General features: G+C 41.4%; 1 pseudogene; it reads right to left on the bottom strand.

The window, feature by feature from the left end:
• Window positions 1–24,175: 24,175 nt before the first annotated feature.
• Window positions 24,176–24,620, bottom strand: LOC110212410 (small ribosomal subunit protein eS10 pseudogene; annotated as a pseudogene).
• Between the last annotated feature and the right edge of the window lie 3,353 nt (window positions 24,621–27,973).

The following is a 27,973-nucleotide window of genomic DNA, read 5'->3' on the forward strand; positions in this document are numbered from 1 at the left end:
ATTGTTTCATGGAATTCAATTCTCCAAATATTTACCATGTCTACTTTATGGGCCTCATGCAAGGTCCTGAAGTGGAGGCAAACATAAATATTGCCCAGTCCCTGGTCTTAAGGAATGAATGAATAAGTATTTATTAAACCCTTAGTATGTGTCAGTCGCAGTGCTAAGTGTTAGCAATATAAATACAAGCAAGCAGTACAGTCCTGCCCTCAAGGAGCTTACAACCTAACAGAGCAAGACAACACATATCACCAAATGATAGCCAGGGAGGAGTGTTTTGGACAGAGTGGTCACAGGGATAGTGATGGGAATCATATGGCAATTGATTGGCAAGTTCTTTCTAAGGAGGGTGGTTTTGATGTGATTATTGTCCTCAGAGCTATAACAAGAAATTAAGGGGTCAGAGGTGGAGAATGGAGCAGCAGAGCATGGAAGCTTGTGAAGGGCCAGGAACTAGCTTGGTATGTCTGTATCAGGATTTGATATAGTGGAGGCTCACCGATTAAAAGCACAAGATACAGAATCTGGACTCCATAATCTCTTCCTTTCTGCTCCTTCAGGGTTATAACCTAACCATGACCTAAGTAAGCATTCCAGCAGCAATGTAGGCAAAATCAGTCCTATTCCCAGCATAGCCATTCTTCTGCCTCCCACCCTTTCCAGCCCCATCATCTCTTGGCTACAGAAAGTACTCCTTGGTGGATTACGCTGTCTGAGTGACCAGTGAGTGAGCGGTGGTTGGTAAGAGCCCTGTCACACACCCTTTTCCAGTTTCAGTGGGACAGAGTAAGTCACACAAGATGAGCCTGTACTGTGGAGCTCGTATATCATCTTTCTTCTCTAGCCTACCACTCTTTAGAACTTTCTTATTTCTGTCAAAGGTGCTACCATCTTTCTTTTTAAAAACTGCATTTGTTTTAAATTTTATTCTGAACTTAAGAGATAAAACAAGCGTTTCCACAACATAGTAGAGTGGAGAAAAAGAAGATGATTGTACACAAAACCACAGATCTGCTATGTACGACTTGCTGCTCCTCTTAAATGCAAAATACAGTTATCATGCAACTTCTTTTTTTTCCCCTTTTTCTTCCCTCCCTACCCTAGAGACAGCTATCATTAGACACAAATATGTGTGTGTGTGTGTGTGTGTGTGTGTGTGTGTGTGTAAAACCATTCGATAAATACTTCTATTTATCACTTCTTTCTTTGGATGTAGATTATGCTTTCCTTCATATGTCCTTCATAGTTAATTTGGGTATTTGCAATAGTCAAAATGACTTAGTCACTCAAAGCTGTTCTTTCCAGTTACCCAAATTCAAAACCTTGGTGTCACCCTCAACCTCACTCTCCCTCACACCTCACATACAGTTACCAAATCTTGCAGATTCCGCCTCCGCGACATCTCTACTGTTTATCCCTTTTTCTCTGTATGTGAAGCCACTGCCATTATTCAGGCCCTCACTACCCTTTGCCTGGACTATAGCAGTGACCTCCTATTGGCTTCCCTGCCTCGAGTTTCTTTTCATTCCAATTCATCCTCCACAGTTCCCAAATTGATATTTCTAGAGCACAGTTCTGATCATCACTCTCCTATTCGATAAACTTTACTTGCCCCCTATTAGCTCTAGGATCAATTGCTATTTCATCTTTATTTTACCCTTTTTAATGTCTATTTTTGTATGTTTTATAATATTTCTATAGCACTTACTATATGCGAATCACTGTGGTTAAGTACTTTACAAATATGATCTCATTTGATCTTCACAACCCTTGAAGGTAGATACTGTTATTATCCCCATTTTACAATTGAAGAAACTGAGGCAAACAGAGTTCAAGTAACTTACCCAGAATCACACAACTAGTAAGTGTCTAAGGTCACATCTGAACTCAAGTTTTCCTGATTCCAGGCCCTGTACTTCTCCACTATACCACCTAGCTGTCTCAATGTGTGCAGTTATTATTAGAGTTAGAGTACTATATATATGATTTATAAGCAATAAAATTATGCACATTTGGGAGACTTCTCAATTTTTTTATTGATAGGGATGTGTGATCAAAAAACTTTGGAGATCATTGGTGTAGTGAAGATGTGATAAAGACTTGAGCTGGGATGGCAGCACATAAGGGTAAAGGACAGGAATGATATGAAAGATGCTGCAGAAGTAGAACCGACAGGATTTGACAACTGATTTAATTTTGGGAGAACAGAGAAGTATTGGTGATGATTCTAAATTTCCAAGTCTAACAGTGCCATGAACAGAAATATGGAAGGTAAGAAGAGGGGCAGATTTTGAAGGGAAGAACTAGCCTTTATACAGCACTCCGAAGTTTGTAAAGCGCTTTACAAATGTTGTCACATTTGATCTTCACAACAACTCTGGCAGGTAAATGCTAATATCATCCCCATTTTACAGACAAGAAAACTGAGGAAGACAGAGGTGAAGTAACTTGCCCAAGGTCAAATATATGTATGTGATGTACTAGTATATGTCTGAGTCCAAATTTGAACTTGTTTTCCTGACTCCAGGTCCAGTGCTTTATTCACTGTACCCCTTACCTGTCTCTGGGAAGGTACCAGTGGAATAACCAGGTGAAGATGTTTAATAGGTTGTTAGAAACACAAAGCTAGAGGTCACCACTAGACATACAGATTTAGGGGTCATCTACATAGACATGACAATTGAATAAATTAGAGCAGAGAAGATTGCTAAAGAAAGAATATAGAGAAAAGAATGTGAAGTTAGGTGGCACAGTGCATAGGGTGCCAGGCCTGGAATCAGGAAGATCTGAGTTCAAATCTGGCTTCAGACACTTAATAGCTGTATGCCCTTGCACAAGTCACTTCACCCTGTTTGCCTCAGTTTCCTCATCTGTAAAATGATCTAAAGAAAGAAATGGCAAACCACTATAGCATTTTTGCCAAGATAACTCCCAAAGGGGTCACAAAGAGTCAGACATAACAGAAATAAGTGAATAACAACTGAATTATTAGTATTTTCTTCATTACTCTCTGAAGTCTAGACAATCAACAAGGTAGTGACCGCAGTTTCTATGTTAAAGGTTTGATACATGCAAAGTTACATAATTTGGCAACTGGAGTCACAGCCTCAGAAATGTGCAGAGCCCCATCATATCCTGGCACTTTGACTGCTATTAGATGGGAGACCAGTGACCATCTTGAAGAAAAATTTTTTTAAGACAGTGATGGAAACAGAATTACAAAATCATATGTTAGCATGAGAAGAGACCTTGGCTCTCACATAGCCTAGCCCTGTCATTTTGCAAATGAAGATAGGGCCTGGAAAATGAAACAATTTGACCAAGATCAAAAGCCTATTTAGTGGGAGGAACCAGGAAAAGAACACAAATGGGATGACCTGATTCTTCAGTCGGTGATCTTAACACTCCAGTAGATAGGAGGACTCATCTTATCTCAATTCGACAAACTCTTATTTAGTGCCCATTACAGGTAAAGCATGGCGGTAGGTAATGGAGTATGGACAAAAGGAATTGGTCCCTTACCTCAGACACCTTGCATTCTACTGAGAGAGTGTAACATGTACACAGATAAGTAAATAAGGTAATTCAAAGAAGGAGAAAACACTAATAACAACTATGGGGTTGGGGAGGGTAGTAGAAAGAGGAGGTCAGGAAAAGCTTCATGGAGGAGGAAGTAAATGAACTGGGCCTCGAAGGAGTTAGGAAATGAAGGTTAAGAGGGTGTGAATTCCAGGTATTGAAGACACATATAAATATGCATGAAGGCAAGATGATGGAATGCCAAGTTTCAGATAAGCTAGTAGTGCAGTTGAACTTGGTCAATGGAGTGCATAGAAAGGAATGATACAAAATAAATCTGGCCAGGTGTATTGGAATCAGATTGTGGAGAACTTTCAATGCCAACCTGAGAAGTCTGTATTATGATCTACAGGCAATAGAGATCCGTTGAATATTTTTGAACAAGGGACTAAAACAATCATATTTGTGTCCTTTAGCAATTTTGTGTATTTTAACAATTGTATGGCAAATGGATCAGAGAGGGAAGAGATTAAAAAGCAGAGACCAGTTAGGAGGCTTTCCCAAGTCTAGGTGAGAATTGATGAGGGAAAGAACCAGAGGTGTGCTAGCAAATATTTAACAACAGCCTCTGAAAAGGAAAGATATGCACAACAAATTTCTAAGTTTAATCTGAATTATTAACATTTTCTCCGTTACTTTCTTAAGTCTAGACAATCATCAAAATAATCAATCAAGCCATGATTTGTAGTTTGCTGATTTTCAAGATGTAAGCGCTCACACTGAAAATCTAACAATCAGCTGTCTAGAGAGGAGGATCAAGCTGACTTCAGCCCACTCCTGGAATTAACGAAGGTAGAGGTGGTATGATTGGAAAGAAGGAAACATTTGTAAAAGATGCAACAGAAGTAGGATCGGTAGGACTTAGCCACTGCTTGCATAAAGGGGCTGAGGAACAAGGAAGAATCGTGGATTACTTGGAGTATATGATGACTTTGAAATTATGAATCAGGGAGATCATGGTTTTAGAGGTCAAAGGGACCTTAGAAATCATTTAGTCAAACCCTTTCATATTAGAGTTGTGGAAGATGAGGACCAGAGGGTTGTCTTGCCCAAGATCGCACAGAATAAGAGGTAGAACTGGCCTTCTAACCCTTGGTCCTCCGACTTTGAATCCAGTGTGTTCAAAATCTGTGTGTGGGTCTCAATAGAAATGGGGAAGTTTGGAGCAGGCTTAGTGGGGAAGATAAACTCCATTTTGCCTGTTTTGGATTTGAAATGTCGATGTGACATCCAAGTAGAGATTCCTGGCAGGTGATTGGTGATGAGGAATCTACCTCCTGGAGCTCAGGAGGTCGATTAGAGTTGAGTATGTAGACTTAAGAGTCATCCAAAGGGAGGCAATAATGGGAGTCGATGAGATCATAAAAACAGTGTGTACAGAAAGAGAAGAAGTCCCAGGACAGAGCCTTGGGGGACAACCATGCTTAGCAGGTAAGAGATGGGTGATGATCCAGCAAAGGAAACTAAAAAAGTGTGGTCCAACAGTTTGGAAAACCAAGAGGGATGGGCGTCAGAAAAGTCAGAAGAGAAGAGAATATGCAGCAGAGAATGGCCTACAGTGTCAAAAGCTGCAGAGAGCTCTGAAAAGACAAAGCCTAAGAAAAGACCAGAGTGCGCAGTTAACGGATCTCTGGTCATTTTGGAAAGAGCACTTTCAGTCCAAGTCACTTATCTCTCCCTGTTCAAGTAGAGCCAAATCTAGACACAAAACCGAGGTGAAAGGGAATCCCTTTGCAAAAAGATTGCAGGCCTTTGCCATTGTGTGTCTGTGCAGTTGTTTTCAGCTGTGTCTGATTCTTCCTGATCCCATTTGGGGGGCTCTTGGCAAAGGTACTGTAATGGTTTGTCATTTCCTTCTCCAGCTCCTTTTACAGGTGAGGAAATGGAGGCAAGTGGGGTTAAATAACTTGTCCAAGGTCACACAACTACTAAAGTGTCTGAGGCCAAATCTGAACTCAGGTCTTTCTGACGCCAGGACCTGTACTCAATCTATCTATTGGGCCACCTCGCTGCCCCATTGATATTAATATAGTCTTTAAAACACTTTTCCTCCCCAGAAGTGCACACGATCTTTGACTTGGGCCCCCTCAGAAAACTAATCTGCATTTTAGGCAGGCAGAATTCCCTTAACATTCCTGCCACACCTCCCCAAAGAGGGGGGATTACTCTTTGATGCAGAAAAACACCCCGGCAGAAATTGGGAAAGGTCACATCTAACTCCAGAAGAGATGATGAATGAAAGGTTCCTGCAGCTTTTTGGAGCTTTAGATTATATTTCTTACAGCAGCAGGTCCTGACTTTGCTTCTGAGCTCCTGGTCTTTGCCACTCATATTGACTGAGCATCTTGTCTCAAAGATAAAATGGTTTTTGAATTGCTCACATGGGAATCCCATCTATTCATATGTCACCATAAGATGAAAAGATCAGGCAAGGCCCCTCATGCATTTTGCCCTTTTGCAAACTGTTTTTCTGAATATAATAAATATTTATAAGTTTATTTTTTTTTTAATTTTTGGTCACTATGAAAAGCAATCTCGTGGAACTGCAGAATTGCAAAACGAAGCTCTCAGTACCCCTTTCCCACAGGACCTCACTAGTCACTCTGTGCAGGAGATTTCCCCTTTGTTGTCTCCAAGGCCCATATCCCAGATGTAAACTTCAAAGAAAGACTATATAATGTTCCACATGTCAACAGCCCTATGAAATATCCAGAGGATTTCAAAAGTCTGCTGCGGGAAAAAAGAAGGTGATAGAAGGTTTCATAGTCACAACATGCAAACATGGCCATGACGTGACGGAAATGACTAACAAATATGGAGGTCTGTCCTTACTAGTTGGCAAAGCAGATGGCCAAGTATTTATTAAGCAGTTATCATATGCTAGGCACTGTTCCGTACTGTACAGAGGCACCGGGGAAGCCCAATATAATACCTCCCTTGACCAGTTAGTTCATGTTTGAAATTCCATAATGAGAACTCATTTTTGTTTGTTTGTTTTTTTAAACCAGCAGAGGCTGCCTTCTTCTAATAAGACACAAACACCCCTAGGACAGCCAAACACTGAGCCTTGTAAATAATTTACCCCTTAGTATGAATGAGTTAATAAAATAATGTTTTATATTTATATAGTGTTCTGAGGTTTACAAAGTCCATTCTTCAGAACAATTCTGTGAGGCAGGTATTATCTCCATTTTACAGGTGAAGAAAGTGAGGCTCAGAAAAGTAAAGTGATCTTCCCAGGGTTATATAGCCAGTAAATGACAGAACCAGGATTTGAACCCAAATCACCTAGCTACAAAAACTACCTCACCACCTCTATACACTACCTTTCAGATCCTTTCTAAAAAGTGCATTTTGATAGAGGGAATGATTGCTTTTGATAAAGGGTTTTGGAAGCCCTAGCAAGGGAGAAGTAGAATCTCTACTGGGAAAGGACCCCAAAAGGGAAGGTTGAACTACTGATAAAACACACACACACACACACACACACACACACACAAACCCTTTGTTTACTTCATGACTTGGCATTCCAGACGTGCTGAATACCTGGAATGTGGATACATCATGACATTGTGGAATAAGCCCCGGACAGAAGACTTGAGTAGAGTACTAGCATGTGACCCTGGGCAAGATATGCCTTTACCCACTTTATATCTTAGTTTTTTCATTTGTAAACTAGGAATAATAATGCTCTCTTTACCAAGCTCACAGACTTGTTGAAATGATCAAATGTGTGGAAGGTTGTGGAAATGTTTTGTAAGGTGCTAAATAAATGCAAGTTACCTTTTAAAATTTTATTTGATATGGACATGGATTTCTGGTATAAAGACATTACCATGCTTGGTAATGGATTTCTGTCTGAAAAACAGCCTACTCAAGTTGGGTGAGGCTGATTAGCAGGTCTTGTGAGAAATGATGAATTATTTGGTTACAATAACCTTCAAAGACCAACTATTAAGTTGTAGAAGGGTTATTAAAATGGCAGAGAGGATGCCTGTGTTGATGAAAGTATAGGACCTGGAAGTATTGAAATATTGACATAACACTTCATTTAAGTTCTGCTTTTGTGCCTCCTTCCTAAATGCAGGCTGCAGAATCACAGAATCTCAGATCAGGGAAGAACTTGGGAGTTCATATGTTTCAAACCCCATCTATAACATCTCTAATTAGTAGTCATCCAGCCTCTTCTTGAAGATTGGTGAAAGGGAACCTACCACCTTCTGAGGCTGCTTGGAGGAAGGAAGGTAAATCGGGAGTAGAGGGGGAGATGAAGGTACCCAGCTCAAGGGCATTGTAGAGAAAGTCCAGGAGAGTCTCAAGTGCAATCTGAGAGGAATGAAGACCCTACGCTCCTGGGTCTCCTTAAAATGAAGGTCCTGGGAGGAATCAGCCAGTCAGAAGGAGAGCCTTCAGGAGCAGGGCGAGTGGTTCTAGTGGGTGAAGTCTGAGAGTGGAGTGAGCTTCCGGGATGAAGTGGTTTCTGGGACACTGTGGAAAAAGTCTGGGAGAATCAAGAGTGCAGCTTGTTGGTCAACACATAAGTACGTACGTCAGGCTCTGGCCACAGTCATTCATGAAATCGTCTGTTATGTGGTGGAAGATGGTGAGTCAAGATGCTTGAAGCATTGAGGTGCTGACAAGGCACAGAAGTGATCCATAGAGGAGTTATAAATATATACAGAGGGTGTTAAAGGCCTTAGAGAAGCTTTAATAACAACTTTAGACTGCATTAAAAACTTTTGGGACACCAGATGAAGGAAAAAGGGGGGAATGGGTGTGTTTCCTTGCTCATTTTGTTGTTGAGTCATTTTCAATTGTGTCCAACTCTCGGTGACCCCATTTGGGGTTTTCTTGGCAGAGATGCTAAAGTGGTTGACCATTTCCTTCTCCAGGTCATTTTATAGATAAGGAAACTGAAGCAAAGAGGGTAATGTAACTTGCCCAGGGTCACACAGCTAGTAAGCGTCGGAGGCCAGATTTGAACTCATGAAGGTGAGTCTTCGTGACTCTAGGCCCGGCACTCTATCCACTGTGCCACCTAGCTGCCCCTGTAATTTCATCAGTAAAAGGAGTTTCCAATGAGAAACTTCCTCTAGAAAAGGAGATGGATACTTTCAATTCAACCTATAGTCTTAGAATATTGCCTAGGACCCTGAGAGGTTAAATGATTTATCCATGGTCATACAGCCAGAGGCAGTGCTTGAACACAGATTTTCCAAATCTGAGGTTAGATCTCTATCCACTATTCCATGTTGCCTGTCTATGAGATAAATGGTACTCCGGATTCTATTTGACACGCCACAGAGCTTACTAGATTGGGGGAGGGGGTTATATTTCTTTCAAGAATTCATGCCTAGATTTCTGTAGAACTTTTGTTAAAGTTTTGCATGCTATTGTTATGAGTACGATGGACAGATAGAGAGATGATAGCATCATCAGATATATTTAGAACTGTTTGAATGACTGAACCGAAAGAGTAGTCATTAATGGACTGATCTCAATTTTGAGTAAGGTTTCCAGTGAACTATTCCAGGAATCAGTTCTTGGTTCTCTGCTGTTTGAAATTGTTTTCAGTGACTTGAACAAAGGTATAGATGACGTGGTTATCAAATCTGAGGAAGAGGCCCAGATGGGAGGAGTGGCTACTGTGTTGGATGACAGTGCCAGGACACACAAAGATCTCAGAGGCCTAAAACACTGGGCCAATTAGAAGATGAAATTTGATACATATAAGTATCAACTTTTATTTTTGGATTCAATAAGTCATCTTCATGAGCACCAGGTGGTGGAGATATAGCCAGATAACAATTCATCTGGTAAAATCTGGTCAGCTTTCATGAACAGAAAACTCAGCAAAGAATGTGTTATGGTGGCCAAAAAACCCCCAAAACCCAACAACGAAATCTCAGACTGCATTAAGTGAAGCATGATGTCCCAAGTGAAGGAGGTGATGGCCCTATTGTACTCTGTCTTGGTCAGGCCGCATGTAGAGTATTATGCTAAAGCTGAGGCACCACATTTTAAAAACAATTATCAGTAAGCTAGAAGGTGACAAGAGAAAGGTGGCCATTATGGTGAAAAGTCTCCATCTAAGGATCTTTTCAAAGAACTAAAGATCTATGGTATAGAGATGAGAAGACGTGGGAGAGGGTATGGTGTTGATCTATGAGTACAGCAGTTGATCGGTCAATGAACATTAAGTGCCTACTTTGTGCCGCGCACTGTGCTAAGTGCTGGGGACGTGAGGAAAGGCAGAAGACAGACCCTGCTTCCAAGGGGCTCACAGTCTAATGCTGAATACATCATGCAAACAAGTATGCACAATCAAGGTATGTGAGGGATAATTTGTAAATAACCAACAGAAGGGAGGCCCTAGAACTAAGGGTGATCAAGAAGCGGTGATTTTAGTCGGGAGTTGAAGGAAGCCGGGAAAGCCAAGAGGTGGATGAGGAGGGAAAGCATTCTAGGCAGGGGGGATGGCCAGTGAAAATGTCTAGAGACAGAAGATAGAGTGAGGAGAACAGCTAGAAGGCCAGTGTCGTTGGACCGCTGAGGACGTGGTAGGGAGTGAGGTGTAAGAAGACTGGAAAGGGACGTGGGGCTGGGGGTGGGATGAAGGGAGAGGAGGTTTGAAGAGTTTGAATGCCAAACAAAGGATGTTATATTTGAGGCTGGAAGTGATAAGGAATCAGGGGATTTTGTTGAGTGGAGGGAGCAGGGTGACATGATCAGACTTGTGCTTTAGGAAGATCAGTTTAACAGCTGAATGGAGGATGGACAAGAGTGGGGAGACACGTGTGTGACAGGGAGACCACCTAACAGGCTATTGCAATAGTCCAGGCATGAGGGACGAGGGCCAGAACCAGGCTGGCGGTTGCGTCAGAAGAGAGAAGGGGGTGCTGTAAGAGATGTTACAAAGGTAAAATCCACAAGCTTTGGCAATCAATTTGACATAGGGAGATGAGAGAGTGAGGCATTGAGGATGACACCTAGGTTTCGAGCCTGGCTATCTGGGAGGATGGTAATACTTTATATAATAATAAAGAAATTAGGAAAAGGGGAGAGTTTGGGGGAAAGGATGAGTTCAGTTTTGGATATGTTGATTTTAATATGTCTACAGGACATCTAGTTGGAGATTCCCAATAAGCAGTTGGAGATAGAAGACTGGGGTTCAGCAGAGAGGTCAAGGCAGGATAAGTCCATTTGAGAATCATCAGCATAGAGATGATAATTAAATCCATGGGAGCTGATGAGATCACCAAGTGAAATAATTCAAAGGGAGAAGAGAAGAGGGTCCAGGATAAAATCCTGTGGGACACCCATGATTAACGGGCAATGGGAGGCCAAGGCTTTGGTCTAGATCCACAAGGGTTTGAAGGGATGTCATGTGGAGGAGGGACTTAGTCTATTCAATCGGAGAACAGAACTAGAAGCATTGAGTAGAAGTTAAAAGGAGCCAGATTCAGGCTTGAAGAAAGGAAAAAAAAAAAAACCTTTCCAATAGTTAATGCTGTCCGAAAAATAGCATAGCAAAACTTGGAGATGGAATGGGCTTCCCCTTACTGGAACTCTTCAAACAAAGGCAAGGTGACCTTTGTCAGGGATCTAGTAAAGGGAATTCCTATTCAGGTGCCAGTTAGACTACATGTCTTTGAGGTCCCTTCCAGCCCTGACACTGATTCTGCCAACAGGCTGACGGGACACAGAGCACAGACCAGATGACTCCCAAGGTTCTAACATCCTAGGATTCCTTGATACATTCAAAGGTGGGAAGGATTATAAATGACTTCTCTTTTCCCATCCCCACCCCCACCTGCTGCAGGCTTGAGAAGGGCTGGGATTCCAAAGGTCTGGGGCAGTTGCTGTGATTTCAGGAAAATGTATCCGTAGACTTTGAGCTTCTCCGTATTCCTGGTGGAGGTGCATTCTTCAGGCCTGCTTTGCTCTCCATCTGAAATTAGAATTACATGGAATGTGTCCACTGAGTATCCTTGCTTGTGCTAGGCACTGGGTACGTAGAGTGGGGTGGAAGAAAGGGTAAGGTGAAGCTTTGGCTTGAGGTCAGTGAGCTGACAGTCTATTGAAGAGAAGAGAGAGGAACAATGCATCTGCAGTCTCCACCTCCTCCCAGCCCCCATCCAGGGCCAGTGGCTTCTTGGAGAGCAAGCAGAAGGAGATAATTATCGAAAAGAGTTTCTGTTTATATTCAGATGTCTTTAGGAATAAGGAAAGAAAAGCATGACATAAACAAGAGTTTCTAAACAACAGAGGGCGTGCACTTGGAGTTTGCTGCCCTCCCCTCATTTCTCACCATTTTGCTGAGGCAGTAGGAGAAACAGCTTCTCTCTAGGGTGAGCCTGAAGCTTGGGGTAATAGAGTCAGGAAATGATTGCACCTTCCAGGCTCCAGAGTCCAAGGGCCTGGGTTCAGATTCCACCTCTGATACTTACTCCCAATGTGAACTTTGAAGGAAAATCACTTCACTTCACTAGACCTCATCTTCCTCATCTGTAAGATGGAGTTGGGCTAGATCATCTCTGAGGATCCTTCTAGCTCTGTATCTGTGGCCCTGTGGCTTTTGACAGAACTGGAGGATGAGGATAAGCAGGTCTGATAATCACACCCCAGCTCCAGAGTTGGGAAGACCACGGATTTAGAGCAGGAAGGTATCTTGTAGTCCAACCTCCTTATTTTACAGGTGAGGAAACTAAGGCCCAAGGAAGTTAAGTGAACTGTCCAAAGCCACACACAGGTAGCAAGCATCAGAGGCATGATTGAATCCAAGTACTCTAATTCCAGAGCTAGGGCTCTTTCCACTACACCATGAATCCTTCTTGGTTTCTAAAAAAACTTCTGTTAATATCATTGTTGTAATAGTTAGGTTTATTCTGTTTCATTGTCTGAACCTCCTCACCGAGGATCTCACTTTTGCTCAGCCTATTCCATTACCTGGAATGCCTTTCCCTTCTCTGTCCACACATCTGAAAAATGTAGGGGTTGGATGAGACCTTCAGATACTTTGGGACTTTACATCATTCACATAATGGCTTATATGGCTATTCTCTAACCCACTTTTTTCTTCTTTTTTCCCCCCTTTTTCCTAAATAGTATTTTATTTTTTCCAATTACATGTAAAAATAGCTTTCAACATTCATTTTTGTAAGGTTTTGAGTTCCAAATTTTTCTCCCGGCCTCTCTTCCCTCCCCTCTCCCCAATATAGCAAGCAATCTGATATAGGTTATACATGTACAATCATGTTAAACATATTTCCACACTAATCATGTCGTGAAAGAAGAATTAGAACAAAAGAAAAAACAAAAAAACAAACAAACAACAAATGAAAACAGTATGCTTCGATCTGCGCTCAGACACTGTAGTTCTTTCTCTGGATGTGGGTGGCATTCTCCATGACCACTATTTTGGAATCATCTTAGATCCTTACGTTGCTGAGAAGGACTAAGTCTATCATAGTTAGTCATCGCACAACGCTGCTGTTAGTGTGCACAAAATTCTCCAGGTTCTGCTCACTTCCCTCAGCATCAGCCCATACAAGTCTTTCCAGGTTTTTCTGAAGTCAGCCTGTTCATCATTTCTTATCGCACAATAGTATTCCATTACCTTCGTAATACCACAACTTGTTCAGCCATTCCCCAGTTGATGGCCATCCCCTTAATTTCTAATTCTTTGCCATCACAGAAAAAGCTGCTATAAATATTATTTTACATGTGGGTCCTTTTCTCTTTTTTATGATCTCTTTGGGATACAGACCTAGTACTGCCATTGCTGGATCAAAGGGTATGTAACCCACTTTTTGCAAGGCCCAACTTAAAACCCGCTTTCTCCATAAAACCCTCACCTCCATTCTTACAAGAACACTACCTCCTTTGAATTCCTTAGCATGTTGTTCAGTCACGTCCCCCTCTTCGTGACAATTTTTAGGGTTTTCTTGGCAGAGATACTAGACTGGTTTGTCATTTCCTTCTCCAGCTCATTTTATAGATGGGGAAACTGAGGCAAACAGGGTTAAGTGACTTGTCCAGAGTCCCCCAGAGCTAGTAGATATCAGAGGCCAGATCTGAATTCAGTTCTTCCTGACTTCGGGCCTGGCACTCCATCCACTGTGCCGGTTAGCAGCCCCAATTCCTTAGCACCTATTATCAGTAACATTCATCTGCCATTTAGCACTCTAACTGGGCAAATCATTTACCTCCTCTGGGTCTCACCACTTATGAAACTGTTTTTCTGCTTTAATTTTCTTCTTGAATCCACCTTCACACAGCTGCCAAATAGATATTCCTAAAGCCTAGGTCTGACCATGTCGTTCCTCTGTTTCAGCGGTTCCCCATCACCACCTTGCTGCCCTCACTCTTTCTCACATCCTTTCTATTCTAGCCAAACTGAGCTCCTTGCTGTTCCTTGTAAGTGACCTTGCCTTACCCTTCCCTGGCCTCGGTACAGCCTGCCCCTGTTGCCTGGAATACCCTCACTCTTCCCATCTGCCTCTGAGGACTCCCCACTTTCTACAAGGCTCATCTCAGGCGTCACTTCTTCTGTGAGCCCTTTCCTAAACCACCCAGTCGTAGGTACTCTTGCCCTCTCAAAAAAGATTTTGTGTAACTTTGTACATACTGTGGTTTTAGTTATTTGTGTACCTGTCATTTCCCTTGTTTTTGTCTTTGCATTGCCCTCCTCTAGCACAGTGCCTGGAGCAAAGTGCTTAGTGAATAATTATTGAATTGAATTGAGGACAAAGGCATTGAAGGTGACATCTGAGGTCTCTTCTAATTCTGATATTCTTTCAGCCCATGAGATTATCTTTTGCATTTGTCATATTCTAACTAATACATAGCAGAATGCTAAGTATAGTGAGACCTCAACAAATGATTATTACTCAATCAGTTCCCCTACCAGAGAAGATGCTCCCTGAGGAGCAAAATCCTGGCTCTTCTTTCATATACATCCCTCTTATACATGTATTTTCTCATCATCCCCAAACCTTACAAGCTCTGTGGCCCTACAGATCCAACAGATGGAGTCAGCTCAGTTCCACATCTGGGCAGAAACCAATCCTAAAGTGTCATTGCAGAAATGCTGAATTAAATGGGTTTCCTACCTAACGAATGAGTGAAAACAAGGAAAAGAGACAGAACGAAGTCTAGCTTCCAAATTCCCTTTCCTAACCCCAATCCAACCATCTTCTCCATTATCCCACCCTCCTTTCCCAATTATCCATCCAAGCTGGATGACTTCTCAGGGTGCCACCAGGCTTAGACATATGGGACTTATAACTGTAAGCAGATCTTCTCTCCCTTGCCAGAGCATTATTACATCTTTGGAAGATTTACTGACTCAAAGAGCCCAGCCTAATTCTGGCTTCACTGTCGTTCTCTCTGGCCACAGGCCACATGGGCTGTATGTGGGGCAGACTTGAGAATGAAACCTCCCTGTTATGAGGAGTGCCTATGAATAAAAATGGGAAAACAAGCAAATAGCAGAAATCTCATTAGCAGCACAGCTAATGAGTTCTATTCTTAGAGACGCATATTAGAGAGGGCAACATGAATAACAAAACAGGGACCCCCCCATCCTTCCCACCCCGGCCAAATACCTGCCAATGGAAACCAAATACCCCTCCCCCTCTATGGGCCAGGCTTTTGCTTGAGTCTAAGGCCATATGTTAGCTTTGAGTAATGAGAAAGAAGCAGAAAATATCGCAGCTGTAAATGTGCCCTGGGTTTTTTTTTTCTTTAATCTGGTAAAATTGGCCCAGATACAAAGGAGAAAAAGGGAGAGGAAAAAAAGATACATTAATTTCCAGTAGAAAGAGTCTAGTGAAAGCTTAAACTGATATGTAGGATGTAAAACTTTCTCATTGGGTAGGAAAACTCCTAAAATAAACTACTAAAATAAACATCCAGGTGACTGATGATTTGTTTAGTAGATGGTAAATTCTTTGGGACTAGATCTTATTAGTCTTTTTCTTGTCTCTAGAGTGTAATATATTGGATATGATACGTGCTTAATAAATAATGAATGAATTAATGAATGATTAAATTCAGTCCAGGGGCTGAAGGAAGCCTTAAAGGTCAGAGCTCTCAAACCATTTAATCTAAATTGCTATTCACATTTAAAATCATGATTTTTAAGCCTGTTTTTTCTTTCTTTATTTCTTTTGTATGCTTTTGTATTGTCTATCCTTTTTAAAGCCAGCACTTTATTCCTGAAATTAGTTTTGCTTATATTATTTTGCTGCTAATCTATTTCCATAAGTTCTTTCTCCCTCCTATTTTCTTTTTCTTCCTTCCTTCCTTCCTTCCTTCCTTCCTTCCTTCCTTCCTTCCTTCCCTCCCTCCCTGCCTCTCTTCTTTCTTTCTTTCTTTCTTTCTTTCTTTCTTTCTTTCTTTCTTTCTTTCTTTCTTTCTTCTTTCTTTCTTTCTTTCATTCTTTCTTTCTTTTTCTCTTTCTTCTTTCTTTTTTTCCCTTTTTTGACTTTTCTCTTTTTCTAACCAGTTAAGTGAATAATTCAAAAACTTCCCTTCCCCCCTTCCCCCCTTCTGTTATTGTTTGTAACTTTCTTATACTGAGACCTTTTCTAAGAAGTTTTCCTTTGTTTTGTCCTCATAACCTTCTCTTCTTTCCAAGCATATTTTGAATTTTGTTATCTGATAGCCAAATTTAAACTAGCAAGATAATGAAATTGTATCTAGGCTGGGGGACCCCATAGTAGAAAACTAGTGTTGTGCTTATGTGATTATTGGTTTAGTGGGGAAACTTGGAAAAGAAATTTAATTGATTTGACCCTCAGAATAAACCGAAAAATCTTCCAAAATTTGGTTGCTTTCTTAACACATTTAGCAGGTTGAGGAGAAATTTTTTGTTTGTTTTTATGGGGAGAAAGATACTAGTGAAAAAAAAGAAGAAAGAAAGAAAAAAGCACTGCTGAAACGTTTAAAAAGAATATACAGAAAAGAGCAGAAGGAAGTCCAGAAGGAGACACAAGCAGGGGAATGTTGGCACTATTGTGTTAAGTTTAATATAATACTTTTAAAAGTTACACATAATAGAGATTCATAGTTTCAACACACACACACACACACACACACACACACACACACACACACATTTAGCAGGACAGGCAGAAATTCTGCCCAGCTCAAGTGCCAGAGTATAAGCTCCTTGAGAACAAAGATTATTGTTTTTTCTTTGTATCTTTAAAATAGAATTTAAGGTTTGTTGAATATATGGAATATATGGAAGTACAGATTTGAGAGTCAACAACAAGGTGATAATTAACCTATAAGAGTTGATAGGAGAGAGAGAGAGAAGAAGAAGAAGAAGAAGAAGAAGAAGAAGAAGAAGAAGAAGAAGAAGAAGAAGACAAAAAAGAGGAGGAGGAGGAGGAAGGAAGGAAGAAGGAAGAAAAGAGAAGAGGGTCCAGGACAGATCTTTGGGGTACTCCCATAGTTAGTGGATGTGACATGGATGATAGATCATCAAAGAAGACTGAAAAGGTGCAGTTGGATAGATAGGATGAGAACTCAGAGAAAGCAGTGTTCTGAAAACCCAGAGTAAAGAGTATCCAGGAGAAGAGTGTGGTGAACAGTGTAGAATGTAGCTGATAGATCAATGAGGTTGAGAATGGAGAAGAGACCATTAGATTTGGAGATCTGGAGATTAATGATGATTTTAGAAACTGTTTCACTTGAGGTTAGGAGCTAAATTTCAGGGGATCAAGAAGAGGGTGAGAAGACAGGAAGCTGAGGCATTGATTGGGGACTGGTTTTCAAGAAATTTGAGAAAGGGAGGAGAGATATAACATGATATTTAGGAAGGTTGATAGAATCTAGCTATGGCTTTTTGAAGATAGGGGAGATGTGGGTGTATTTTTAGGCAGCAGGGAAGGAAGCAGTAGATAGTAGAGATAGGAGATTAGCTATGGGTAGAATGATAGTAGGTTAACCTGCTAAGGTAGACAGGAGGAGATTAAGAGTGCATACAGAAGGGTTTGCCTTAGTGCAGAGGCTACTTCATCAGGGACTAGAGGAACAGTGGAGGATGATGTCAAGCGACTATAAGATGAAGAAAAGAGAAGAGGCCTCAGTGTGTTTGTTTCTTTGTTTTCAGTAAAATTTGAAGCAAAGGCTTGAGCTGAAAGAGTTGGGGGAGGGGTATAGTTAGTGGCTAGAGAAGAGGAAGAAAGGCTCGGAATAATCATACCCTGGACCTCAGTACAGAGCAGAGGGGCCCCTTAGATTGAAGGAGTGGGTGAAGTGCCTCGGCACCTTGGGCCCAGCTTGGTTCCAAACCAATTCAATCTTGAGAGATACCATCCTTTTCTAAGAATGTGGTGAGGCTTTCTTTTTTCACTCGGGGCTTATTAAGTCCCATATGTTGGTGTCCTTGATAAAATTTGCTTAAGGCTTCTGTTTTGACTCGTGCCTAGTCTCACTAAAGCAAGGGATACAAAGGTTTCCAATGTACAACGAGCTGGCAGCAGAGGATCAAGAGACCACTCTTGGTTTCTATCCTACCAAACAACAATCCCTTTCAGAAGTGAGCCACCATCAGGGCAGCTAGGTGGTGCACCGGCCCTGAAGTCAGGAGGACCTGAGTTCAAATCCGACCTCAGACCAAACACTTGACACTTACTAGCTGTGTGACCTTGGGCAAGTCACTTAACCCCAACTGCCTTAAAAAAAAAAAAGTGAGCCACCACATAGTTAGATGAAGCCAAGCAGGTCAGCATCCCCAAAGGGCCCAAGTGCTGAGTCACCATGTCTCTAGAGTCCCTGGAAGTTTTCAGGGGAGCTCTGAGCCTGTGCTCCCTGGGATGGCCCCTATTGGCTAATTCAACCTCTGCTAAACTAGCACATGTTGAGCCTTTTCCAACCATCCACTCCATTGTAGTCTCTCCCTTCTCTGAATTCCAGTGATGAAATTGTTTATATCACTCATCAGGCATTTATTATGTTTTACTTTGGAGTTTTTATCTTTAAACTGTGAGCTCCTCCAGAGCAGGGAGCATCTTTAGTCTTTCTCTGTATCCCCATCACTTAGCACCATGCCTGCTATGTGTCAAGTAGGTGCTTAATAAATGTTTATTGACTTACTATTGATGGATTTCAAGCCTCTACCAGGAGTGAGGAACCTGCGGCCTTGAGGTCACACGTCCTCAAGTACAGCCCTTTGAGAATCCAAACTTCACAACTAAGTTTGGGGTAGAGTTGAGGCGTTTAGGGTCTGGATTCGTCAAAGGGCCATACTTGAGGACCTAGAGGGCTATATGTGGCCTCGAGGCCATAGGTTCCCCACCCCTGAAAACCTTTTCTCCCCAGCCTCAGACACTTACTGGCCATGTGACCCTGGGCAAGTTACCTAATGACTTTCTGGTTCAGTTTTCCCACTTGTAAAATGGAAACAATAATAACACCTGCTTTCCAGGGTTGTTAAGAGATAATACTTAGGCATAGTACCTGATAGATAGCAGGCGCACGTCCCTTCCTCCACTTCCCTACTAATAAACTTTTTGAGGGTAGGAACTAAGTCTTAAACCTCTTTGCCTCCCCAGAATTTGGCCATGTTGCCTAGCATATAGTAGGTACTTAATAACCATTTCTTGATTAATTGAATGATCAACTAGTCTCAGATCCAGAAATGACAATTAGCTGAATGACTGACACACCAGTGTGATAATCTCACTGAGATTATCTTCACCTTCCAAAATGTTCGGCTTGCCAAAAAGATAGAGGTGGTTTAGCCCAGGGTATGTACAATCAAGTTGTAGAAGCCTACCTACCACCCAAAGGAAATGCAGTTTGTTGTTTTTGTTTTCATTCTGTTTTGTTTTGGGTCCATCAGACCTGATAGGGGCAGCTAGGTGGTACAGTAGATAGAGCTCCAGGCCTGGAGTTGGGAAAACTCATATTCCTGAGTTCAAATCTGACCTTAGACATTCACTAGCTGTGTGACTAGCAAGTCACTTATCTGTGTTTGCCTCAGTTTCCTCATCTGCAAAATGAGCTGGAGAAGGAAATGGCAAACCACTCTAGTATCTCTGCCAAGAAAACCCCAACTGAGGTCACAAAGAGTCAGGCATGCCTGAAAAATGATTGAACATCAGACCTGATATGAATGGGTTCTGAAAAGTCTCCTCTAATCCTTGTTATGAACCTATGAAATTGGCAAGGGTGGGCTTGTCATAGGGGAGGCGAGTCCAAATGCCACTTTTGATACTTATTACCTGTGGGTTCCCAAGCATGTCCCCGGGCCTCGTTTCTTCACCTGTAAAATGAGGAGTTTGGACTATGTGACCTCTGAGGTCTCTGTCTCTTCCAGCTCTCAGCCTATGATTATATTTCCATTCTGAACCTGAGAAACCTGAGACCCTCAAAGATGAACTGACTTTCCCATAACAAGCCATTAACAGAACCAGGACTGGAAACTAGATTTCCTGACTCTGTAGTCTTTTACATATGTCTGGCACTCAATACGTATGTAACCATGGGCCAGTCGACTAATCTCTTTAAAGGCAGCATTTTAAGGTTTACAAAGTACTTTACAAATATTATCTCCCTTAGATCCCCAATTCAATCCTAGGAGGTAGGTGCTGTTATTATACCCATTTTATAGATGAGGAAACTGAGGCAAATGGAAGGTGTTTTTTTTTAAGTGACTTGTGCCCAGGATCACACAGTGTCTGAAGCTGTATCTGAATTCTGCCTTTCTAACTACAAGTTTAGCTCTCTATCCCCTGTACTACCTAGCTGCATCTGTAAAGTGGCAGTAATAAGCTTTACCCTACCTACTTAACATTGTAAGAAAATCATTTTGTACCTTGCACAAACGGATATCTACCAGTTACTATGGAATAGCCAGGACTGAGTGCTTTTCAACTTTGTTACCTTAGCTTCTAGCACTGTCTTGCACATAGTAGGCACTTAAATTTTGCTGGAATTAATTGTTTAATCAGCTCCCCAACCACAAATATAAACTTAATACAATTTCCACAATGCCTGGCACCAGCTACTCTCCTCCTGGGTGGCTGAGCTCTCAAGTAGACTACTGGGAAAATCAGAAGGCAGCAGCCCTTTATCTGGTTTTGGGCAGAGTATATCCAGGCTTTGTCTGGATAAGTTCTTCCAACCCTCCCAAACATCGTTCCTTTGCATCTGGCTAAGAAACTTGATAATTAGCTCTCCAGGAGAGAAACGAGGAGGAAAATTTGTATACCACTTTTACTCCTGCTAAGGCAAGGCGACAAGCATTTTGTAAGTGCTTTCTATGTACCTAGATGATGCGGTGGATAGAGTGCTGGGCCTGGAGTGAATACTTGAGTTCAAATCTGGCCCCAGACACTTACAAGCTATGTAACCCTGGGCAAGTCACTTAACCCCATTTGCTTCAGTTTCCTTATCTGTAAAATGATCTGGAAAAGGCAAGGGCAAAACATTCCAGTAAAACTCCAAATCTGGTCGTGAAAAGTTGGACATGACTGAAAAATGACTGAACAACAACAAATTCTACATAACAGGTGCTGAATTAAGCACTGGGGATAGGAATATAAGGAGAAAAAGAGACAGTTCTCACCTTCACGAAGTTTATACTCTAACAGGAGAAGACAATGTATAAAAGGGAGCTGGAAAGTTTCGGGTCGGGAGGAGTAGAGAGGGAGGAGAAGATGAAGGTAACTTTGCTGCTTCATGACAAAGTATGTAAAGTCAGAAGCAGCCCAGAAGGGAATGATGGTTGGCTGGCCTACGTGGGTCCTTTTCCAAAATGGAGGCCCTTCCTCCTACTACAACTACTACCTGAAACAAGTCTGTCTTTTTTTTTTTTAAGATTCACAGAGCTCTTTGTATACATTTTTTTTTCCCATTTTGATCCTCACAAAAACTCTTTCTGGTTGGGGCTAATATTATCCCTGTTTTATGACTGAAGAAATTGAGAAAAGTTAAGTGATTTGCTAGGAGTCAACTGACTAGTGAGTGTCTGAGATAAGATTTCAACTCAGGTCTCCCTGCCTCCAAGTCCAATCCATAATATTCATTATGCCATCCTAGGTGTGGGAGGAGGACTGCAGACCCTACAACACCATCCTGACACCTCCACAATGCAAGGTGACTGAGAAGAGCATCAGGAAATCAGCTTTCTTGCCCTTTACTTCTCTCCATCTCTCCACCACAAGGGTCTACGTTACCTGGACATCCCTGTGCGTGCTTACTCCAGAGGCCCTGAAGAGAAGCTCTGGGGCTTGGTAGGCATATGAATGACAGCAGTGACAGTGCCTAATCTCTATTAGAATTCTTTGGTCTCTTTGAAACAAACTGTAAGCAGGACCTGGGATTACCTGGAGATTTGGGCTTGAGGATTTTTTTTTCTGTTTGTTCTGCTTACCTCAAAAGAAACACCCCGAACAAAAACTCATTATTTCCAGAAAATCCCCTCATGTAACTGTTATCTTTTAAAAGTAAAAGCCAGAGTTTAAGAAACTCTTGTAGCCATTAAGCTGTAATCTGGAGGAATTTGTGTTTGCTCATGTCTTCCCAAGCATTCCTTCGATAGTTTCTAGTTTACTTTGTGTAATGTCTTCTCCAATAGCTCTGCCAAACCTTTGAGCCTAGGAGTCATTGGAGTTGGCTATGTGTGTAAGGATGGAATGCTTTCAGAGGCCAAGAAACTCGGGATACTTGAGGCATTTAGAGTATAGCTAACAAAACAATGAAATGAGAAGACGCAGGGTCTGAGTCCTGGCTTACAGGACTGAGGCAACTTGAAGGTCATCTAATCCAGCGCATATCTCATCAACATCTTATCCCGAATGTTTCCAGCAAGCATCATCCAAGCTCTACTTACACATCTCCTCCTAAGAAGGGGGAACACTTCCCCTCCTAAAGCATCCCATTGCACTATTGGACATTTCTGAAGTGCCTGAAAGCAGTTAGCATATAATTCTCCTGCCCTGTGTATTTTCTTCTCCAGGCTCTTCTTTTCTCATTCCCAGTTTCTTTAACTGATAATCGGATGTAATGGATTCTAATCACTTCACCATCCTGGTTACCCACCTATAGATATGCTCTAGTTATGAAGTTACGAACACAGGATGGTTTGTTACCTTCTTTTCCACTGGTGCTATACATCTGTTTATTTCAGCATAAGATCTCAGCTCTTTTGTATTTCATATCGTTTGTTCATATGGAGGCGTCCACTAAAATACCAGGTCTTTTTACATATTCACATGGTTTCTAGCCATTTTCCTCTTGCTCTCTATTTGTACAACTGATTTTTAAAAAATCCATATGTAGGACTTTATGTTTACCCCTATTTTATCTAATCATTAATTTGGGCTCATACAGCATTTTTGGATTCAAAGCACGTAATCCAATATACAAGCTATGCCTCTCAATTTGTAAGCCATAGATTTGACAAGCATGCCATATTTCTCCTCATTCTAGTCACTGATAAAAAATGTTAAACAGAACCGTGCCATGTGAGTACTGCACTAGACTCCTCTATACAAGTTGTCTCTTCTAAATACTTCTAATTGCATTATTATCTAGCCCACATTTCTTCTTGTTCACAAGGCTTTTGTGATAGATTTTATCAAATACCTTGTCTAAATCCACTTTAGCTATATCTATAGCTGTCATATACCCCAAGGAAATTATTAACATGAAGAACATCCTGTATATACCAAATTTTTTTATAGTACCACTTTTTGTGGTAGCAAAGAATTGGAAACAAAGTAGATGCCCATGGATTGGAAAATGGCTGAACAAATTGTGGTACATAAATGTAATAGAATATTACCATGCTGTAAGAATTCAATATGATGAATACAGAGAAGCATGGAAAGACTCAAATGAACGGATACAAAACAAAGTAGACAGAGCCAAGAAAGTGATACGGTACACACAGTGACAATAATGTAAATGGAAAGAACAGAGACCACAAAATAAAAGTGAATGTTATAAAATTACAAAGAATAAACACCTCTCCAAAGAAGAGATCTAAGAGGGCACTACCCCTTCCTAACTCCTTTGCAGAATGGGGAAGTACACAGGTATGGAATTCTGCATATATTTTCATATACTTTTCAATGTATTGATTGGTTTTGCTGATTGGTTTTTTTTCTCTCTTCCTTTTTTCTTTAAAAAAAATTCTTTGTTACATATCACAGCTCTCTTGGAAGGAGCAGAGAATGAACATTTATTAAGCGCCTAACAATTTATAACCCTGCAATGTAGATGCTATTATAATCCACATATTACAGTTGAGAAAACTGAGGCAGACATAAGTTAAGTGACTTGCACCCAGGGTCACAGAGCTCTCTGTCTGAGAGCTGCATTTGAACTCACATCTTCAACAGACCCAGTGTTCTATCCACTGTACTACCTAGCTGCTTTGGGATGCAAGGGGCACATACACACATACACCCATATATATAATATGTATATACAGCTACATACACATACATATATGTATATATAATTTATTCTATTTTTTCCCAAAATTTTATTCAATATGAAACATATCTCTACAGTTTTTATGGAGGAGGTTGACCACATCCACAACCAAATCTACCTCTAAACTGGAATTCTGTTGCTGACCCAGTCCCAGCCTTGGCCTTCTTGTCAGCACCACGGGGAGCAGCACTTCATCTGTATGTGTCTTTGTCAGCTTCACCTCGAGTAAGCCGGGCAGGTCGCTCACCCTCCAGACCTTTGGGCCTTGGCCTTCCTGTCTCGGGATGACTTCTGTGGAGTGTGGCAGGCACGATCTCAGGGGGCAGGTGAAGGTAATCCCGGAGGTACTGAATGCCCTCATTGGTGAAGCACCAGTAGAAATGCCTCCATGCAAACTGCTCCTTAGCAGAGTCACGAGACTTCAGAGACTGCATGGCCTTCATGACGTGGAGATCGGGCACATTCTTGTCTGCCAGCTCAGAGTGCTTTGGCATGTGGACATCCTTCTTGGCTACCATTACTGCCTCGTTAAAAAGGAGTTCATAGATGGCAATTCGGTTCTTCTTGGGCATCAACATGTCGGTGGCTGCGACGGGTGCTACTCTAGATGGAGCCTGGGATAGAAAGGCTATATAATTTATTCTTAAAAAACCTATTTACAGTATCCCTTTGATTTACCACCTTGGTAATCTGTCTTTTAAAAAAAAGGAAATTAACTTAGCTTGACATAACTTATTCATGAACCCATGCTTCTTTTCTGCTTCACAATCTAGATGATCACAAATATCCCATTAATAATTCTTCCTAGTATTTCACTGGTAATCAAAGTGAAAGTCCTTGGTCTATCTTTTGAATACTGTATCTTCCATAGCTTAAAAAAAATACACTACTTACTAGCCAACCATGTGACTATGGGCACCTCTCTGTGACTTATATCTATAAAATTGGGCTGTTAATACTTGCACTACTTACCTTGCAAGGTTGTTTTGAGAAAAGTCATGCATAAACTGTAAAGCACTATGGAAATATAAACTGGGATTAGTGCACTGCTCTTGGTCATTTAAATGAGAAGAGAGGACAAGTGCAAAATCACTGAGTCCTGTCCTCTCTCTAAGAGGACAGAGCTTACCATCAGGAGGTCTTGACCTAGGTCATATTTTCCTTATGGGTTTACAGAATGGTCTCAAAAACAGTCCAGAGTCCTGACGATTTGGTAGCCAAATTGTGATTTACTCTAATAGTTTGCTTTTATATGAGCTTAGTATTAAGCATATCTCTTCCCTATTCCCATAGCACAATGCATGGGTCATTTTCAAACAATCTTTGTCTATTAACTGTCCTGATTCATGCATCTCCCTTTCCCTAGCATAGGGAATGGGGTTGCCTAGACAATCAAGCTTTCCTCTGCTTCTAATAGGTAGGAAATATGCTTTCCTATTTAAGGGCATCTAGCCAGACAAACTATTGAGTACAATAATACTCACGGGATCATTGGACACAGTAATAACTCACAATGAATTGGATAGTTCTTTATGATTCACACATAGCTTTGTTATGTGTTTCAGCCAGAGATAACTCAGAGATGTTCTGGGGTTTTTGGTGGCTGTCATGAGTGGATATTCTGGAGCGAGCCTAGAAAGGAGGCAAAGTGAAAAAACTGGGTAATTGAAGTGCCAAGTCGTAGAAGTGTGAGATCAGGTGACCTATGGGGCCAAGAAAAATCAATCTGCAATGAGTGAGGAAGTTATTCAGACCCTATAGATCATCTAAGCCCGATTCCTTCATTTTATAGGGGAAGAGACTAAACTCAGAGAGGAGAATTTGCTAATACAAGTTCATCTAGTTAGTAAGTGGTAGAGCTAGAATTCAAACACAGGTCTACCGACTCAGAATCACAGGGACCTCAACAACCATCTAGTGCAACTTATACCACCAAAAGTATTCCCTCTACAATATACCTATCGAGTATGAGAGATATTTGATAGGTATGTTATAGAGGGGATGCATTTTCTTGCGTCTCAAGTATCAGACATATTTGATAAATATGGGACAGCATTGGAATCCTAAATTTAGAGCTGAAAGGGACCTTACAAGCCATTTTATCTAAGTCCCTCATTTTACAGATGAAAAGACTGAGGTCTAGATAAATTATGAACACAGGGCCTCTGCCTCTAGACCCAGTGTTCCATCTACTGGACCACACAGCTTCTTTCAGCCCCTATGCAATTTCCATCCATTGCTCCAAGGAAAACTGACAGAACCTCAGCTTCAAACCCACACCATGATCCCTGACTTCACCTCTCAAACATCTGCCCCCCTCAAGCTTTTATACCCTCAGCCCAACTAATATATAGCAAGGAGAGGCTAATTTATAAAATCCCAGAGGTAAGAGCTGAGAGAAGAAAATCTGGGATTGGGGAGGAAGGCTGGGTCCCTCAGGGATATGGTCCAGTTCTAGAAAAATCTCAGCAAAATTATAAGCTGGACAGCAAGGACACAAAATCTCAGGAAACATCTCAGTGCAACTCTGTTGCTGGCTGGATTATATTCTAAATCTTAATTATTATTCTGTTTTGTACTCGAAGCCTCAGAGCTTTGCCATTAAAGTGCTTTCAAATGTTTGGGAAGTCAGTTGTGTTTAAGTTCATCATCTTACTGTTTGGTTGACAGAAACTATTTATAAATCAAGAGCATTGCCAGTGACCAACATTTATTTGCAGTTATATCACAAATGTTTCTGAAACTCGTGTTTATCTATAATTTGACACAGCAAGAAGACTTTTACTCTTGGCCTCGGCCACTGCCAAAGCAAATGGTTATGTGTTAAAGTTGCTTTCATCAGACCTTCAGGGTACTAATGTCTGACTCTCACATCTCCCTCACATCAGCCTTACCCAGACCAATGGATGTTAAGAGAGCAATTGAATGCACATGTGACAACTTGGAGAGACCAAGAAAGAGAAAAGGAAGAAGGAGGGGAGGGGGAAGAAAAGGAAAGGAAAGAAACAAACTTCACTTTGAGTAATGTTTTAAATAAAAGGATGTTCCCAGAGAGACTGACTCAGAGATCCTCAAGGGCAATTTGGCAGAGGACCTACTTACTCTCTCAACTCTCTCCACACTGATTACAATGATCGCTCTTTCCTCTGTTGTTACACCCGGTGATGTGTCGGCACTCGGCAACATCTGTTTCATTTTGCTTGTCTCGTCCGCCATTTCGGTGATTCTCTGAGAAATACTGCCTTGGCTCTTTTGTGGAAAAAGGCTTTCAATTGGAGAGATAAAGACTTCTTAAAAAAAAAAAGAGTGGTCTTGAAAATCATATAAAATTATCGCAGCTTAGTGCTGGAAGGGACCTTAGAATTTATTTAGTCCAGCCGCCTCATTTAACAAATGAGACAACTGAGGCACAGAAAAATGATTGAACCAGGGCATGCAGAAGAGATGTGATCAAACTCTAGGCTCCTTGACTCTGTCCAGTGTTCTTTCTATGGTCCCAGGCTGTACTCCTAAACTGAGAGAGATCACCCTATTTTCTATTACATTTTCCTACTAGATGGTTATAGGAGTGGAGACAGTGGGGGGTGGGGAGAGGTTTCAGAAAATGTATCTTAGCAGCCATAGTAGGGGGGTTCAAGTCAGAAATCTGTTGTTCTCACAGCTAAAGACAATACTGTGTGATACGATCTCTCAGTGTCAGGTTCTCCACCTCTCCCCATGCAGTACTTTGTGTTTGGTTTTTCAGATACATCCCCATCTTTCTTCATCAGTGCTGAGTAAAGTTTTGCAAGAGGAGAAAATTCCTGTGTCTGTATTCTGCTCGGAAGTCATAGAAGGTCAATTTGTCACAGCTCTGTGATTGGATTCTGATCCTTCCCTTTCCCACACCCACATACAACGTCCTCACCCCAACTATCCACTGTTCTTAGGT

This window comes from Phascolarctos cinereus, unplaced genomic scaffold (assembly GCF_003287225.1).
Source record: "Phascolarctos cinereus isolate Bilbo 61053 unplaced genomic scaffold, phaCin_HiC Scaffold_2;HRSCAF=192, whole genome shotgun sequence".
In the NCBI taxonomy this organism is placed as follows: Eukaryota; Metazoa; Chordata; class Mammalia; order Diprotodontia; family Phascolarctidae; genus Phascolarctos; species Phascolarctos cinereus.